At 41.9% G+C, this 18,543-nt stretch overlaps 2 long non-coding RNA genes across 3 annotated transcripts in view; both read right to left on the bottom strand.

The window, feature by feature from the left end:
* Window positions 1-6,854, bottom strand: part of LOC106014730 (uncharacterized) — an 83,268-nt gene extending 76,414 nt beyond the window's left edge. For both annotated transcript variants that reach the window (XR_011808043.1, XR_011808044.1), the window contains exon 1: window positions 6,697-6,854. This is a non-coding gene — a long non-coding RNA (uncharacterized lncRNA). The remainder of the gene's footprint in view (window positions 1-6,696) is intronic.
* Window positions 6,855-9,057: 2,203 nt separating this feature from the next.
* Window positions 9,058-14,497, bottom strand: LOC110351426 (uncharacterized). Its single transcript, XR_002398876.4, has 3 exons — window positions 14,245-14,497; window positions 13,917-14,034; window positions 9,058-10,739 (listed from the first exon to the last, which is right to left on the bottom strand). It is a non-coding gene; the product is annotated as an uncharacterized lncRNA (long non-coding RNA).
* Between the last annotated feature and the right edge of the window lie 4,046 nt (window positions 14,498-18,543).

Genomic DNA, 18,543 nt, shown 5'->3' with positions numbered 1-18,543 from the left:
TTCATTTAAATTCAAGGGAGTCAAGTAGTAATTAAAATAAATTATAATTAATGATTGACCAAGTCCAGAACACCTTATGCATCTTAATAAAAACAGAATAGCTGAAAATGTTAAAAATCAACAAAACAGTAGGCTTATTCAAACTAACTAGCCAACAACATAAAAACAGTAACAACATTTAAAAAAATATCTTTTACAAACTATTGATATGAAGTATCTTGATCTTTGCTAGGAGAAAATTCCTTCAAGGTTTCTAATAAGTTGGCATCCCTGACTTGGTGGTCCTCTGTCTTTTGGCTCTCCCCAGTCCCTACCGAACAGATGTGATTTCTCTCTTCCCACAGCAAAGCAGGATTTGCGGAGTCTCTGCAGCAGAAGTGAGTATTTACAGCATAGAATACTTACAGCTCTGCAGTGGGGTGAGGTTATTGCCATGGATTTAACAAGGAATATAATAAAGCTGGGAAGCCATACAGGTCTAATTAGCAAAACCACCTAAACTGAGCCTAGTGCAGCTATGCAATTCGTTAGCTCTCTGTGATCCAAGGAAGGCTTTGTTTTCCCCAAAGCCCCCAGAACTGCTAGGCTTATCAGCCCAACCTATCTCCCCCAGCAAGATTCCCACCTTCAAATTCATCAATGTGCTGGTAGCACTGAGCTGCACACGCACAGGCTACTTGCTCTCCCTGGGGCAGAAGGTCACAAGATCTGTCTGCGTGTTTAGTCCCTCAAATATTGCTTGTTTCAAGAAAGTTTGTAAAAGTAAGGAAATACAAGAGCTGTATTTCCTTATGGGTTTTCCTCCATTTGTTCACACTAGGATCTTTAAACTTTAGATTAAGCACAGAATAGACAAAGAAAACAGCAAATTGCTTATTTACTTACTGGAGAGAAAGAAAAACCCACAGACTGCATGCCATTTTAATTCCTTCCCCTCATGTCCACAGCTAAGTTTCTGTAGACTTCTACATTCAAGATTCCCCATAGCAAACTCAACATAACACGTCTCTGCACATCAACCTGGCTATAGCATAGAAATCCTGGACAGAGGCGAAGGATAGAATATGAGGACAAAGAGACCATGCAAAAAGCTAGCAGGATAGCCTGGAGTTCTCACCACTAATCATCATCTACTACTTGCACGAGATAACTACACACCACTCTGCAGCAGCATAAGACAGGAGGTGAAAATCATGCCTCATGTAAGACTTCACCACCAGATCTCCAAGAAGAAATTTGACTCGCCCATCCAGAAGCCACAACTTAGCAAACTGGATAGCACCAAGGGCAAAGGATTTTCAACAGGAACACAGCTGCTACAGCTGCTGAATTTGGAGCTCGTTTCTTCCCTGATAAAGATGTGCATCAAAGCAATGCCAGAGCAACCAAGTTGTCACACAGGTGCAGACCCAATGTGGAAGTTGTATCAGTGGTTTCTTCATGTCTGATTCTAGAAATTCCTGAAGAATTATCAAAGCCCTGTATCCACTTTGTCGCAGCCGACCACATCCACCTATCCAAAAGTCCCTTTCTCTGTAAATTGCCACCCAGATGTGCTTCAAAACCTGCCTTTGAGGTCACTGCTGTGGTCGCTCAGTGCAGACCCAGTCTCTGGACACAGCTGGGGCCTTCTGGAGGAAGGACCTGCTCTGTAGGTATCTCACCCAAATATCAAGCTGTTGGGACACCTAGCAAGGTGGTGGTGGGGGGAGACAAGGCTGCTTTTCTCTTAGTTCACACAAGCCCTGCGAGCATATGGCAATGTCAGCTTTTAACATGTTAGGGCCACAAGATGGTGTAAAACAGGGCAGGGTAGAGCCTGTGCTGCCCCACAGCAATGAGTTTCCCCTGATTTACAGTCTTGGTAGAGGTGTTGCCTTCCAACTTCACATATATTATATTGTAAATTGATAGTTATATTAAATTAGTTTGCTCTCACTTGGAGAGAAGCAAAATGCACACAATTTACCTTCCCTTTAATGCTGATTATTTATTATTGCTAGAGCATGGCCTTGTGTCTCTACATTAGAAGGGGTATTAATCTGTCTTACAGAATTCTTTTCCATACCTGTAATCATTTTAGCTCACCAGACATCTCTGTTTCTGCCGTATGCTTCAGATAAGAAAAAACTGTGATAATCTACATTTATGTACTCTACAGAGAGGCTATGTGCAGCAAAGAAAAAGCTGATAGAGAAGGACTACTGAAACATCACCTACTTAAAGCAATGCCATACATAGCCAGTGAAGGCTTATAAAATAATGAGACTTGTAGCAATGACTCAAAGTGGGTATTATACACTAACTAGAGAGGTGTTGCAGCCTCCTGTCCAAGAAAAAGAGATTTAGCAGTTATTTCAGAAACACTCCTGAAGCATTCAGCCTGATATGCAGCTACCTTAACAAAGGAGGCAAATAGAATGCTATGATGTCTTGCTAGAGGCATACAATGCACATCAAAAGACTGATGATTAAATTACTAAACAAAGCACTCCATGTGGACCAGAAATAGATTCTTCCTTGCAATAAGTTGTAGATAGCAAGTAAATACCAGCAGGTTACTACCTTTATTCCTTCCTATTACGTTAGTCTTTTTCTTCCCTGTAAAATATCTGTCCAGTGCACATATTCATAGCAACCCTTGTCTGCATTCACAGCAACTTTTATTGGCTGTAATTTGACAAACTACACTTCAAGCCAATTTTTTCTGGACAACGCTGGGTTTATTTCTAAGCTGTTCATTGGGAAAAACTACAGAGGGAATGAAGCAAGGGCTTGTCCTTTCTTCTTTCTGAATTTCTCAATTAGACAGATCACTGATGTTAATAACCACAGACACATCCTGATAAGGGTGTAGCTAAGCGTGTCTTCTTCTGTACTGCTGCAAGCAGCCGTGACTTCTCTCCAAAAATGCCTTGGAAACAAGCCCAGGTTATTCCTTGGCTGAGAAAGAAATATGTATTGTTTTGTTCAAGGGAGCAATAAATAATATAAAGGGGTGGATGAAAATAAACACCTCAAATTGAACTGAATATAAAGCAAAGTGAGATGGTAGAGATCGCTTTTAAATTCTGCCAGGGTCTGAGAAAATGAAGTCCATTTGAAAGGAGAATTTTCCTCTCAGTTATATTGCTCTAGATCAAAAGCCAGTGTAACAGATTGCTGTGTATAGGACAGATGTAATTGGAAACAATACACAGCCTAAGTATTTCCAACCCTGAATGTTAACAAGGCATACAACTGATAAAAAAAAAAAAAAAAAAAAAAAAGAAAAAAAAAGAGATATACCTAAAATAAATCCTTCTGTTTGAAAAAGATAAATACAATTATGTTTTTTGCCTTCTAATTTCTAAAACTTTAGAAAGCAATCAAATTATTTTCATATTTTTCTCTACCAATACGGAAAAGCAAGCAGACATATACATACACACACATTCAGAAAAAGTGTTTTAAAATCACCTAACTCTAGGAGCTGAAAACATAGAGAAAACACTAATGTCGCAGGACTTACAATACAACACAATGGTTTTCACAATGAAAACACAAGGGTTTTCAGCACAGCAGTTGATTTGTTCTCAACAGGCTTTCAGTTACATTGATGCAACTCAACAGCAGGAGTTTCAAATAAAGTAGACAACAAGTTTTGCAATGGTTCTTCAGTAATCATGCACCTTTTTTAGAACAGGACAATGCAAAAGTCATCAGTGGTTCCTTACAAGGATCTGATTTTAATCTATTATACTTACAAGACCTGCTACTGAGGTGGAGAGTGTTACATACACCATGAGAACAGGAACAGATCCCAGCATGCAGGAAAGGTAGAAAAAAAGGATAAAAAACATGAGTGAAATTTCTTCGTGGAATGTGGCATATCAGACTTATGTGTTGAGGCAAGATACTTGTTTCCCTGGTTTTCACAGAAGTATTTTACTGAACCACCTGGGAGGATGGAAATTGCATAATTGCACTTACTGCCTCATCTTACAGCCTACATTTCTTCTATGCTGATGAAAGTCAATGCTAGCCGGCAAAGAAAGGATCTAGAACAATAAATAAATAAAATCTGAGGGCTAAGAAATTCCTTTTTTGACCTCTCCCTGACATTGCCCATGGAAATACTTTGCCCTCTCTCCACCTTGAATGCCTCCAAACCCGCCTAAGTACCTAGTCTTTCTCTTCTGGATCTTCTAAAATGACAAGCTGATGAACCAGCAGATTGAAAAGCCACAGCCATTCAGTGGATTTATGAAGCACATTAAAGAATTGTATAGCACCTCAGGAAAAAAAAAAAATCCTCTCTATAGGTATTTGCACTGTGGGTTGATAGCCTTGTATAAGATCCCCCAGAAAATAAGTCCAGGTAGTGGCCTACTGCTAAGATAGGAAAAAAAGATAGGAACTGAGGAGAGAGAGAATACTCAAAGTTTTGTAGAATATAAAATGATAGGACAAGTTTTAATTCCAGAAGTAGAATCTTTGTGCTATTATGGAAAAGAGACTGAAGTATTTATAAATGCAGCAAGATGCTTCCTAAGTGCAAATTGAATAGGAATATTTAGCTTTCTGCAGGGATTCACGAAATTAGGTTCAAATAGAAGAAAACTGGCACGTGAGCACTGTTATTTCTTATAATAAATGAACAGTGAAACAAGCACATTTTTATAAGACAGGGTATATCTCACACAGCATGCAGATGAATGAGACACTTAGCTCTCCCAGGAACAGCAAGACCAAGCAAACAAGCAAAAAACCAGACAAAACTTCCCTATTTATTTTATGAATAAACTTGACAACTAGAAAAGGTTTATCAGCTCAGGAGGTATGTTTCTTTCTGAACTGCAGAGTGAGCCCAAAAACCAGATGTGCAAGTAGCAGGGGTTGCACCAATATAACCGAGAGCTGAATTTGCCCCACTTGCTAGGCTGGTTGTCACTATGGAAACCTGAAAGAGTAGTCCCTTTCCCTACATCTACACTAAATTATGCTGGTGCTGTAGAAGAAAGGCTAGTTGACAAAGCCCATAGAAAATTGTCAGGCAAAAAAGAGTTCCATTAAAATAGAGTTAAGTTTGCAAACAGCTGATTATCAGAGAAGGGGAAAAGTCTTAAGACAGTGCTAGAGTCTTAAAAAAACAAAACAAAACAAAAAACATTTAAAAAGCCTGGAAACTGAAAGTTCAGATTACAGAAGAGAAAAAGAAAACAGAGTGCCATACCACAACTATGTGCATGGAAACATACAGTTAATTCACACTCCTCTCCTGTGTGAGCCATTCACGTGTTCACAACATCTGTGTCTTGTATGGACAAGACACAATTTGATGAAAGAGTTTTCACTAAAACCACGAAGCAGTTCACAGGCTGTGACTAGAGGAAACTTAACCCTCTTCCTTTGAGTTAGTTTACCCAAGATGAGGAGAAAAATCTGGTGCACATAACATTACAAGTAGACAGAAGGAAGATAATAGACATTAAAACCAAAAGGCCATTACAATTGTTCAGTCTGATTTTCAGCATAACAGTGTGAAGAGTTTCATGCGTAGTCTTTGCCTAAACCTCTGCTTGAGCTGAACCATACCTTTTTAAAAGATCACCCCTGATGCAAAGATTTAAAAGGACAGATTTCCTCCATCCCCACACTGTTCTGTGTCTGTTTTGTAACATATCATTAAAAAAAAAAAAGTGAATCTAATTTGTGAAAAAACATCATTTGCTTCAGCACTGAACTCTGTTCTTTGCAAACTGTGGTGCTTTGCATCTCATTCTGTCCTCAAGGTTTTTTGTTTTTGTTTTTTTTTAAAAACACCTTGATCCATCAGTATTTTTATCTTTAAAAAAAACACCTTGATCCATCAGTATTTTTATCTTTATCTAAATGCTTCAGAAGGATGTTTTTCATCACAAACTGTTTATTTTCAGACCACCTCTAAAATATTTTTTATCTTTCCTGCTTTCTTCCAGTTTCCTAGCTGAGAGCCTAGGTATAAAAAAAAATAAAAAAAATAAAAAAAAAAATGCTCAAATTGAATAAGTGACCTTTGTAGCTTTTACACGCTCTTAAAAAAAATCATATTTCTCCTTCAAGTCCAAAGTTGTAGCCTGATGATTTTACTGTTAGTCCTTCGCTACTTGATGGTTTTAAGCCCAAATCCTGGAATCAAACAAAAACTTCACCCTCCAGAAGAGCTCTAATCCTCAGGATAAGCAGTAAAACTTGAACACATGACCCAACCACCACAAAAATACAGCATCAGATATAACATTGTCTCATGATTTTGGGCAGCTGACCCACATATTTGAATGCACAAGAAGGGCCCCATTTCTAACTGGAAGAGCAGGAATCTCTACTAGCCATAGACTTGCCATCATCTCCTGCAGCAGAAGCACGCAGCAGACCCTGAAAATGGACACCCAGTAGCCTAGTTTTGAAGTGGAAACTCTTCTTGACCTTATTCTATAAGGAGTACAATCACTAAAGGAGAAGCTGCAGAACCTCTCTGGTTTTGCATAGAACACATTTCAAGAGCCTGGCCTAGGATATCTCTAGCTCTAACAATCTAGTTTTCCAAAAGCAAGTATTTCCTCAATGAGAAGAAAACACAAGAAAAAAAAATAAACAACAAGGACAACAAAATTTAGATTTAAAAACAAACAAACAACAACAAAAAAAACTTAAAGATGAAAGGTCTGGTTTTACCTTCCTAGGAGTCCTTCACCACCTGTAAGAGACAGAAGCAATTCTCAGGGAACAAAGCAGCTAACAAACTCCTCTGAACTGGCCTCCTACCCCAGAAACAAAGCAGGCACATTTGAAAACAATCAGGTGTTCACCGACACATGTTGCCCTGCTCAGAACTGGGTGGATTATAAACACGTGCCAGCTGCAGCTCAGAGCTGAGGCTATTGAAACAATTGCAGTGCTCTGCTCAGTGAAAGAAGGATATTGGCTGACAACATTATCAGCTAGACAGAGAGGCCTAAACACCAAGCCTATAGCAGAGCTTGGAACATGCTTCTGCTTTCTAAGTTGCCAACTAATGTCTTATAACCCCCTGAAAAGGGGAGCACAAACCAATTCACTGGTTATTTTTCTTTCAAATGCTACCTGAAGGCCGACAGTTGAGTCAATATTATATATATATATATATATATATATATATATATACACACATATTTATATATATGAGAAAAATCCAAACCATTTACACAGCAACAAATAATTGAAAGCAGACAATCAAATGTTGATTCTGTCCCCTCTACTTCACTCTCACAAAGCAAACTCTTGCTCCTGGTAGTAGTAAAAATCTGTGCCAGGCATGGGGGACTGCTGAGCAGCTGGGCAAGTAAGAGGTTTCGTTATTTCCCAATCTCACATAAGCTCAATATAACAGCACTATTAGGGTTATATGATGGATCAGCGAAGTACTTATTACAGAGGCCCAGGTTTGAAACAGTTTCTCAGAACAACACCCCTACAGCTAGTTCGCAGAACAAGCATGCTTTACAGGGATATACATTGCCTACTAAACAGAAGCAAACACACACAGTTATTATCGTTTAGAAAAGACAAAAGCTGCCAACACGGAGGAAATGCCATCAGTGCTCAGGATAGAGGCATTTATTGTTTGCTACTAATTGCAAGGAAAAAATTCACAGACGTTTCAAAGCAGCTGCTGTCTTGTCCTTAAAACTCCTTTCCACTTAGGAGGGAAGATTTTCATTTTAACAGCCTCAGAAAGCTTTTATGGCTTGCTACCATCCAAGACCATTCAGATGTGTTTTTTCTGTATTGATTGTGTTGTGAGGTTCAGAAGAAATAAAAAAAAAAAAGTCTAAGTTACTAAGAAAAAAGCCTGTAACTAGAGAAATTGCTTGTTAAGTATCAGCAATTTCTGTTAAATTAACTGTTACTCACCTCTCCCCAAATGAGCCTTGTTAATTTTACTGGTAAAAATCTATGTAGACTTGGTTGCGCAGGAGACTTCAGCTCAATCCTTTGAAGCTACAGGTTCCAGCTGCTGTATATCATCTGTGGAGTGAAGCTGATTTACATTATCTGAGAATCTGGCCTGCTGTGGCTAAATACTCCCCATCTGGCTCAATCAGTTTCCCTTCTAGAAAGCCCTGAGGATTGTCTTTTCAAGCTGTATTTGTCTCCAAGACCTTTGTAATGTTGATATTGTGCATATGGCCAGGAATATTCTACCCACTGCTAATGCTGGGCACTGTCTCAGTGATGGGTGAACTTGCTAGATGAGACTCCAGGTGTTCACCTGTTTAGCAACATCCCACAGAAAATTTTATTTTAGCTAAATGTCTTTGTTTTAAGGTGCTGATCCTGCTTTTATCATCCTGAAAAACTGGCAGCCACTATCCTGTGTGCCTGATTGTAGTATTTATGGCATTAGAAAAGAAAAACACCAACAAAAGCATCTAACTTTTTTTGCGGAAATATTTCCCTTAAATCAGCTTTCCTTGTAGGGAATAGTGGCTGGTTTTCTGTCTCCAGATCTCCAATTAGTATATGGCCAGGAGTTTAAACATCAAGAGAAGCTTCACTCAAGCAAGAAGTGAGCAAAGCTAAGGAGAAATCAGCAGAAGGGAAAGACATCCAAAGATACATCAAGACTTGGGAGACCAGCTTCAGTTCTTTGTTCTGTCACAGGCTCTATTTGTGTACCTAAATAAACTGTACAAGGTCAGATTCAAAGTAGAATGTAAGCAACAATAAAGCAAGAGAGGCAGAACTGTAACCCTGAAAAAGCTTACACACACACACACAGTGCTTTCAGCTCCTCGTAAGCAAACTTGGACAGGCACCAGGACACCCCAGTCCCTCTATTGGCCCTCTCCCCTTCCCTGGGGTTTTCCTGTTGAGCTTTCCAGAATAAAACCAAATGTTGGATCATATCTGTTCTTAAGAAGGTCTAAGTATCCTGAATTTTTAAAACATTAATGAAGTTAGTGGGCTATTTTTAGGCAGTCATTAAAGGACCCAACTATTGACAGCCAGATTTAGTTCCTGCACCGATGAAAGAACATCCAAAGGTGCCTGCCATCCTGTAGGAGCAGCTAAACTATCACTGCGTGGTCTGAAGAGGGGGATCCCCACAGCTCTGTTACTATTGTGTCACTGTGCAGGAGCAATTTCAGAAATTGTTTGCAAGGAGACCGTGTCCATATCGCTGCACTTAAGAAGCACTGAAGTGGGTCCCTGTTCATACACAGCGTGCATTGATATTCCCCTCACACTACTGCCAGGCAGCACGTTGCAGGACTGAAGTCCTTCCTACTGATTTTCCTGCTTTCAAGTTATTTCTGATGCAGGGGAACAGCTTCAGTATGGGAAGGAAGGGGAAGGGAGATTAAACTGGTATCTTCCTGAATATGTAGTCAGGCCACTAAAGTGTTATGAAGAGGGAACAAAGGCCTTCTCTGCCTCTGATATTTCAAAAGATCTGGGGGGCCCAACCGGGAAGTGGGAATGTGGTGGGATACCCAGGTAGAGAAGTGCATGGCTGAATATCCTCTGACAGCCTGAGTCAGATGGCCAAGGTGTACAGTCTCGCATGTGTCCTTGCTCATAGTGTTAACCAGATAGATCAAATCAGAGACATCCAAATGCACAGATTTCAGGCAGTTTCTCTCTCAGGAAGCTGGCTATTTTGGCTCCTGTTTTGAGAAGATCAGCCTGTCCCATATACGTAGGCTCCTCTAAATGGTGACTAGGTGTCTAACAGTGTTCTGAATCCCATATGGGCACCAGATGACTGCAAGGTAGGTGTTGCAGCACTGTAATTCTTTATTAGATTTGGCCTTTAGTATTTCATCTCCCCCTCTACATTTTCAAACTCATTTGTAATTACTACAGAAAGATATTCAACACTGCATTGCTTTCCCAGAGCAGTTACCGACATACTTAAGCAGGAACAAAGCACAATATGGATGCTTTTAATCTGATTTTATAAACTTGACACATTAACTTTTGGCATAATTCTGTAAGAAATTGGTTAGAACTTAAATAGCTTTTCCATTTCACATCTATGTGGTTTTGACATTTCTCACAGCGATGGCCAGGTATACATGCGTGCAGCCCAGTGCTGGCAGCGACAGGCTCACAGTTTGCTGTCACTAGTGCCCAAGACAGCCAGCTTAAGGGAATTAATCTGTGATTAACCTCACTGGATTCTGTTTAGCTCTTCTAGCCAGGTTATCTATCAGAAACCATCAGTGACTGATTTTCTTGAAACATCACTGTGACCTGTGGTGGCTCAGGAGTTATTACTTAGGTGTTTAAACATCTCTCTGTCTCAGGGGACAAAACCACATGTAGTAATCATCTTACCATCTGTCCCTCCAGGAGTCACTTCTGTTGGTCCATCTGAGTCACCATGTTGTGTGGCAGATGAGGATCAGACACCCGAAATGGTTCTTGCTCTCACCTTTCCCTCCTAGAAGGCTTGTCCTACAAGGCAGGGACAGCTGCATAAGATGCTGCTCCTCTTAAGCCATCCACATTAAATTTAGACAACACAGCTTTAGTCAGTGCAGTGCAGATTCAGCAAATGATTTGGATGCACAGGTGCACCCAAGAGGTCTTGCCAGCTTCTAAACAGCACCACAGAGAGGCTGACTTCAAAGAAATGGACATTCACACACGTTGCCTGGGTTGGACAGCAAATGGTGGTTGTCTGCAGTGGATCATGGACATGACGCCTGAGGTACCTGAGCCATCCAAGCCTGTTTTGAAAATGAAAGTGGTGTTTCTGACTGTGGAGGAAATTACTGAAATATTATCCATTGAGCTTATCAAGGATTCATGAGATCTCGAAGCTCTGCTATTTTTAAAGGCTCTCTTGACACATAGCAAAGTGGGGGGTTAAAAGTAATAATAATTAAAACAACCCAATAATCCCATCAGTGTCCTTGCTGTTCTGACTAAGCAGCAATTTATGTGTACACCCCAGGGTGGAGGAGCCCCTTCCCTTCCCTTTGACTCAGAGTGCCATGGCAGAGTCAGGGTGTGCTCATGGCACAACTCCACCCCGCTTCTCTCCCCCAGCCCTGCACATCACCTTCATTGGTAGCATAAGGTAATATGTCAAACTCTGAGCAGCACCAGCTGAGGTTCAGGAACCTCTTTTATTCAGCTACAAGGATGACAAGTCTCACGGACAGAAGGAGCACATGGCAGGAGGCTGTAAGGGCTGAAACCACCTCTGCAAGATTCACCAGAGCTCCTTCTGTCAGGGAGCCTTGTGTGCTTCGAATGAAAATTTCATGAAATGCTGAGGAAGCCTCATGAACATCTCCCTAGGAAAATGACAGTGCTGGATAGTGAGCAGAGCCTCCATTCAGCTTCTCCCACTGGCCCAAGCGCTGTTCATCCCTCTGTACGCTCATGCCACAGAAAAATCTGTTAAGAGTGAGCACAGGGCATATCCCACCTGGTGGACTGATACATCATGAATGATTTGTAATTGTTAGAGAAACATTAGTTCTGACCAAAAATACAAAATGCAGAGCTATTTCAAGGGTCTGGTGTAAGTTATTTGGACACTAAGATGGCATGTGCAAACAGTAAGAGTGTCTTTAACCTATGGGGACGTGTAACAAACTAGGGAATACTAACAACTGACATTAAATATTCACTGCTAGAAAAAGAAAAGAAAAAAAAAAGTGTTCACAGGTGTAAAATTCTTTCATTCTTTTTTTTTTTTTTCTTTCCTTGTTCTCACTTCAGAAATGAAGGATAGCTTTTACAGCTGGAAGATGGTTTTGCACGTTAATAGCTGCAGTGAAGGTCACTAAGTATGACTTGCTCAGGTAACAGCTGAGTACATTGGATCTCATTTCATTTTATTACAATGGCAGAAGCAATGCTGATCAACAGTGTTACATTTCCTTTTCTTCAGCATAAAAGATGAAGGGGTTGTTCCGTGAGACAGAAGTGAGGGAAGGAAACTAGGAGAGGAGTAATATACACACCAATGTACTCACTACACCTGTACCTGTGTTCTGTCCTTCCTTAGTTCTTCCTTTCTTGGTGCTGACACTGGGGGCTCTGCCTAACTCCTCTGGGGTTTCACAGTGCTGCCCCAGGCTATTTCAGGGTACTTTTTATATTCAGAAAATGCAGACACCTGATCATGTGTGCCTTATGCAAGAGAATACTGGGGAAATAGAATGGTACTTAATATTTTTGTCCTGAGTGCACTTGCAGAAGGTCTCCACAATTCACCAAAATGATGCTGTGTCTTGTACAACAGGTCTATCTTGTGAAACACAGCATTGGACATGTAGACTGACTCTCCAGGGACAAAGCAGGAGGAATTCTTCTTCGTAGAGGCCACAGCATCTTTCTAAACCTCCCATACTAAAATCATGTGAGGGAGCCTCTGTGTGAGAAAGGCCAAAGGAACTGAGATGGTGGAGAGAGAAACAACACCCATCAACAAGCTCTCTTGGCTTGTAGCCCTTAACATCTGAGTATCTCACAGCATTTCTGTGTTGTTGAGGACTAGTATCCACACTTAACAACATGGAAGCAGAAGTGAAATGGTTGGACCAAGAGACTCAGAGGAAGCTTGCAATGCAGAAAGTTTAAAAAGATTTCTGAAATGTGAGTTTAATTCTCTTCCCGCTGGGACCTTTTTCCTCATTGATTTTCTAATAATTCTCTTAAAGACCTTCAGTTCTTTACTTCTGCATTGCAATGCTGCTCCTGAGATAAACATTGCATGGCCCATGCTGCTGAAGCATTGGCATTTTGCCTACAAATAATTACGGAAGAGGCAAAGAGCTTAGGCAGTGACACTTATTGGCTCAGTCTTGGTGAGGCCAAACAAAGAGCTGGGATCCCTGGAGGAGAGCAATTATTATTGAGAAAGTCTGGATGGGCCTCAAAGCATAGTTCACTGACTTCTATCTGCATGCTCCTTCACTTTTCCTAGCATTGATTTCCTGCGTTTTAACAAGACTATTAGAAACATGATAGGGATGCCACTAATAACCCCCTGCTGATGTTCACTCAAAAGCAATTGGACAGAAGCAAACCTCCCCCTGAACACCAGTGTAGAGCAGTGCTCCACAGCAGCAGGCACTACTCCTGCCCAGGAGCTGCAGGCACTACTCCTGCCCAGGAGCTGCTTTTTCTCTTACTGCTTCAAGAGGGTTCATATCAGTGGAAAAAGTAGCTATATAAAATCTGTATTTCCTCCCCTCAGCTTACTGAAGAATTAGATGTATACACATCCCGCCCTGTCCCTCCCTCCCTGGCACATGCTCACCTTAATGTTACAGGAGGGTGATGAAAGCCAAAGGTTGGATTCCCTACTGGTGTAAATCAGCCTACATGATAAAGATTTTAACTAAATATTCCACTTGCCTCTGAGTCCTAAGCAACACTACGTGCTTTCCAGTGCTGCTTCTTGGAGCTTTCTGCTCTGAGCTCCAATTCACAATTTTTCACCTCCTGTTTTATCAAAGGCTTTAGAACAGTTCCTCGGGGAGCATCTGCATGGTGCAATGAAGTGTTTTTCAAGGATAACATAGTTAGCCCTGGACTAATGGAGTTATCAGGAACAAAACAGCTACATCGAAAAGCCACTCTGCCAGTGCAGCTGTGCTGGCTGCAGAGCAGGGTGTATGGACCCACCTGGTGTGTTATGGCACTACAGCCTGGCACCAGCTTTTTCAGAGCTAGCTCTCACCTTCCTTTGCTGCCCTGCCCCATCCCATCAAAGCCCCTTAGCAGCTGAACGCTTTCAGGCTGTTGGGGTCTTTCACCTGGTTGCCCTCTATTTGCCTTTCCAGGTGAGGGGTGGGTCTGTTGCAGGACAGCCAGGGGTGACACAGGCATGTCAGGGTGCAATGGACATTTAAACTGGTGTTAGACAGCCATGTTCAAGCACCTACCTGCTGCCCACGGATGGAGTTTTTCAGATGTGCGGTGTACTCAACAGTGGGAACCCAAAATTTAAGTTCTACCCATCTCTGCCAACTTGCTTAGGAGTCTTATGGCAAAAGATCGTCACTTAAAAGGAAAAAAAAAACAACATAAATATCACTCCCTTAGCTATAAGGAAGCTCAAGGGGAAGGCAAAGAGGAAACTATTTAGCTTATTTATAAGTGAGGCTTAAAAAAGATGCAGATGGCAAGCACCGGAAGAAGTGTGCACATTGCTGCGAATCAGCAGTAATTCTTCCTTGGAGTGAGCATCCCCTGAGAAGTGAGCACTCTTACCTCCCTCTCTCCGTGGCTGCTGCAGGGGTCAGTTGGCGACCTGTTTTGATGACTTTGTTCATCAGGAACAGCAGAGGGACACAGCTGTTTGGTATACATTACTAACCCCTGCACCGTAATTAGCACTTTTAAGTTATTAGTCACCTGGAAAGGAATTGAACTGTGGTCTGGAAAAAGAATATTTCTATGCAAAATACCAGAGTCTGCAGGCTTCCATTCACCTTCCCTGCTTCTGCAAAGAGTTTTGCTGCAGAGCATGCTTATCAGGGCAGCTGTAACGGCAGGAAAGTGAGGTTTTATATCACCAGTGGGAATTATTCTGTTGTATCACCCCCTTCACAATGTGCTTCTCCTTTCTTTAAAAGCGTGAGAAACATTGATTATACATTTATGCTGAGTTTTGCCACAGCTAAAATGCTAACCGCAATTTTGTCACAAAATGCAGTATTTCTAAATTATTGCTCTGCGAAGCCCCAAAGGAGCCCCAGAGGAGCATTTCTGAGGATTCTTTCTAGTTTAGATTGTTTGCATTTTTCCCCAAGACTAGTCAGATAGATCTAATACATTCCTGATGTAGCAAATTGATACTTTTTTTTTTTTTTTCTCAAATGACCCATACATCCCCAGCAAACACCTTTCAAATTTCTCATCAGCTTTTAAGCTATTCCTAATTCAAAGAATAACTAGTTCTGCTTTTTGTTTGTTTATTTGCTTTTTTGTTGTCATCATTGCTTGTTGTTGTTGTTGTTTGTTTGTTTTGTTTTGTTTTACCAGAAGGTTAGATGAGCAGACCAGACTCCAGCTAGCTATGTGTATCTACAGCACAGAAAAGAGAAGTTTCACTGCTGAGGTATTCAGCAACAGCAAGTGCTGCTGAGAGCAGCCCTAGGCAGCAGCTGCAGTCAGAGTGGGGAGGCAGGAAGCGGTAGTTCCTCCCTGGTTATTTTCCCTGAGTTTCCTTCCTACCCCAGTGAGGACAGTGACAGAGCCAGGGAAGAAATGCTGGAAGAGGTCCTGTCCTGCCTCCAGGAAGCCACGGATACTCCCCATTTACTGGCAGATCATCCCTGCTCCATGTGAGCCAGGGATTTCCCCACAGCTGTGCTGCACTGCTGGGCTTCTGTTCACACTGACCCTGATCCAAAGCTCTCACTAAAGCCAAGAGCATTTTTTCCAGTGACTTCACAGGGTTTTGGATGTGGCCCATTACAGGCAGTAGCACTGGCTGCAGGCAAGCTCTTGGCTTGTGTTTTGCAGGCAATGGGAATAGACTATCATAGTTATTTTTTCTGCCCATAAAATCAATGCAATATCTTTTCCTGATATTCCTTGCCTCACTCTAACATAGAGTTCTTGTTGTGTTTTAATCCTGACCAAGTTTCCTGGGAAATATTAGATTTCATATCAGTTTTTCTCGCTGAAATGTTCTCTCTGGGATGCTTAGACATCAACACATTTATATCCAAGGGATCCTGAAGAGGTTAGCCAGAGGTGATTACGTCTCAAATGATGTTGTACTATAATTGCTCAGGATATCAGCTTAAATGAAATAATCTGTGCAGGAGAGAAGAAACAGTAAAGCGAAGGAAGGAAATTGCTGCTATAATTACTAGAGTATTTCTCTTTGAGGTATTAAAAAGAAATGTTTATAACATAAAAAGCTTGGAGAGGATGGCATGTGGCAACTGCAGACTGGATGGCAGAGCCTCTCTTACCTTACATCAGCTGTAAGAAGCTTCCTGAACACTATTTATATATAAATGGAGGGTAAGAGTGGAAGGTAGGACAGTAGATAGAAAATGGACCACAGTGATCGTCCAGGTCAACCACATTATAATTAGTTATAAAAATATATGAGACAGGTACTCTTTTAGGGGCTTTTCTCACTGAAGTCATTGAAACTTTGCCATCAACTTCAATACCACCACAATCAGACCTGCAGCCAACAAGGGCAAATCATTTGTGGATGTTGTCTACCTAGGCTTTAGTAAAGCAATTGACACCATTTCCTACATTATTCCCCTGGAGTAACTAACTGCTCATGGCTTTGACAGGCATACGCTTTGCTGGGTAAAAAAATGGCTGGGTGGCAGAGCCCAAGGAGTTGTGGTGAATGGAACTAAATGCAGTTAGCAGCTGGTCACAAGCCATGTCTCCCAGGGGTCAGTATATCATTTAATACCTTTCTCAGTGATTTGGATGAGAGGACTGAGTGCCTCCTCAGTAAGTTTGCAGATGACACCAAGTTGGGTGGAAGTGTTGATCTTCTTGGGGGTAGCTCTCAAGGGTCTACAGAGGGATCTGGATATGCTGGACCCATGGGCTGAGGCCAACTGCGTGAGGTTCAACAAAGCCAAGTGCTGACTCCAGCACTTGGGGCACCACAACCCCATGCAACACTTACAGGCTGGGGGAAGAGTGGCTGGGAAGCTGCCTGGTGGAAAAGGACCTGGGGGTATTGGTTGATAGTTGACTGAACATGAGCTGGCAGTGTGCTCAGGTGGCCAAAAAGCCAACAGCATCCTGGCTTGTATCAGAAATAGCATGGTCAGCAGGACCAGGGAAGTGATTGTCCCTTTGGTGCTTAAGCATGTCCAGAGAAAGGTCTAGGGAACGAGTCTTATGGGGAGGGTTTGAGGGAACTGGGGTTATTTAGCCTAGAGAAAACTAGGATCAGGGGAAATCTTACTGCTCTGTACAACTACCTCAAAGGAGGTTATACTGGGCTAGGGTTTGGTCTCAAGACATGCATGATAACAATAAGAGAAATCTAATGACACAAAGGAACGTGTCCTGTACTAAACCCACTGGACTCTGTTAGTGGCCAGATACTGGATTATTTCAAGCGTTAAGATTTTCTGTTTCACAGTCCCCCTTGTTACAGTGGGTTACAGGATTGCATTTTAATCCTGGGGCATGTCAGCATGGCAGGATCCTGAAGAGGGATGGGATGCAGGATACTTTCTAATGAAAATTTTGGTGCCATTGATGCTCTTAAGAGTTGAGCTTCTCAGGGACCTGCCAGAGAATTGCAAGGAGGCTGCAAGACAGACCCATTTTAACCTATTGGCTTAGATTTTGTACAGCTTCCGTCAGGGTGACCAGTGACAGCAAACAGACTGGAAATTCATCCATTTCAACATTACTCAATATTTCTGCTCAAGCTACCCTAGCTATGAAACGTCATATTCCTGTGGAAACGTGTGGTTTACGATGCAGAACAAGAGAAAAGACACTAGAAGTTGATGAGTGGCCCAGGTGAGCACCATTTGCCTCTTAAGAGCAGGCTGACTAATGATTGCTTCCCAGCAGGGAGGTCACTTAGCCCTAATAGATGATGTCAGGACTAGACGGGGATGCAGGTGTATCTAACGTGGCAATCACAGCTAATGAACCAGGGACACTATCACAAACACAGCTCCCCATTGTACCCTCTGCTGTCCTCTCTGTGGACACAGAGGAGCAGTATAAACTTGTTATTGCAGTACGCATTAAAACAGCCTGGCTTTGTTTTCCCTCTTTGTGAATGACCCCCATGTATGTCTGTGATTCCTGAAGGACTTCTGAGATAGCAGCAGCATCTCTGGAAATGATAAGCGTAGACTGTCTTGAACTGAAGAAGCTGGGTACTCACACCAAGTGAGGAACAGAAGTGCTTTGTTAGCAGCCCCCAGTGTCCTGGGTCTGATAGGTGCTGGTGATTCATGATTTAAAATCCTATTTCATTATAGTAATCTGATTTGGCCAGGGTGAGGGCCAGTGTTTGGTTTCTTTCAGATACTTCCCTTTCATTTCAGCAGAAATACCAGGCACAGTTTAGCAGGAAGGAAGGAGAAATCCTTACAGCCATTCCCATGCAAAGCCATATGTTTAGGTTCAGTGCAGGAAGCATTGCAGACACTGCCTTGCAGGAGGACAGGTACCCTCCTGAAAAACAGAGCCACATAAGCCTGCACTCCTTTACAAGTACATGATCAACTAGCTTCTCCCCCCAGTAGGTTTCCACTGCACGTGTTCCTCTCTGTCCTCTGTTGCTATACATCTAGAATTTCTCCTCTCTCTCTTGCAGTGCTTCCAAAGCCTGCACAGAGCCTAGAACAGACACAAAAGCTGGATTAATTCCTCTGTGCCAGCTGTATTTAATGCACAGACCCCATCCTGCTCTCAACATGGAACCTTGCTTTTCTGCCCAACAGAACAGGAGCTTTCTCTATAAATACACATTCTCCAACATATTTGTTTAAAGTTATTACCTTGCATCGGAGCACCACAGATATAAATTCATAAGTATTTTCCTTT

The sequence above is a fragment of the Anas platyrhynchos genome, chromosome 3 (genome assembly GCF_047663525.1).
Source record: "Anas platyrhynchos isolate ZD024472 breed Pekin duck chromosome 3, IASCAAS_PekinDuck_T2T, whole genome shotgun sequence".
NCBI classification, from domain to species: Eukaryota; Metazoa; Chordata; class Aves; order Anseriformes; family Anatidae; genus Anas; species Anas platyrhynchos.
This window is presented reverse-complemented; position numbering and strand designations above follow the sequence as displayed.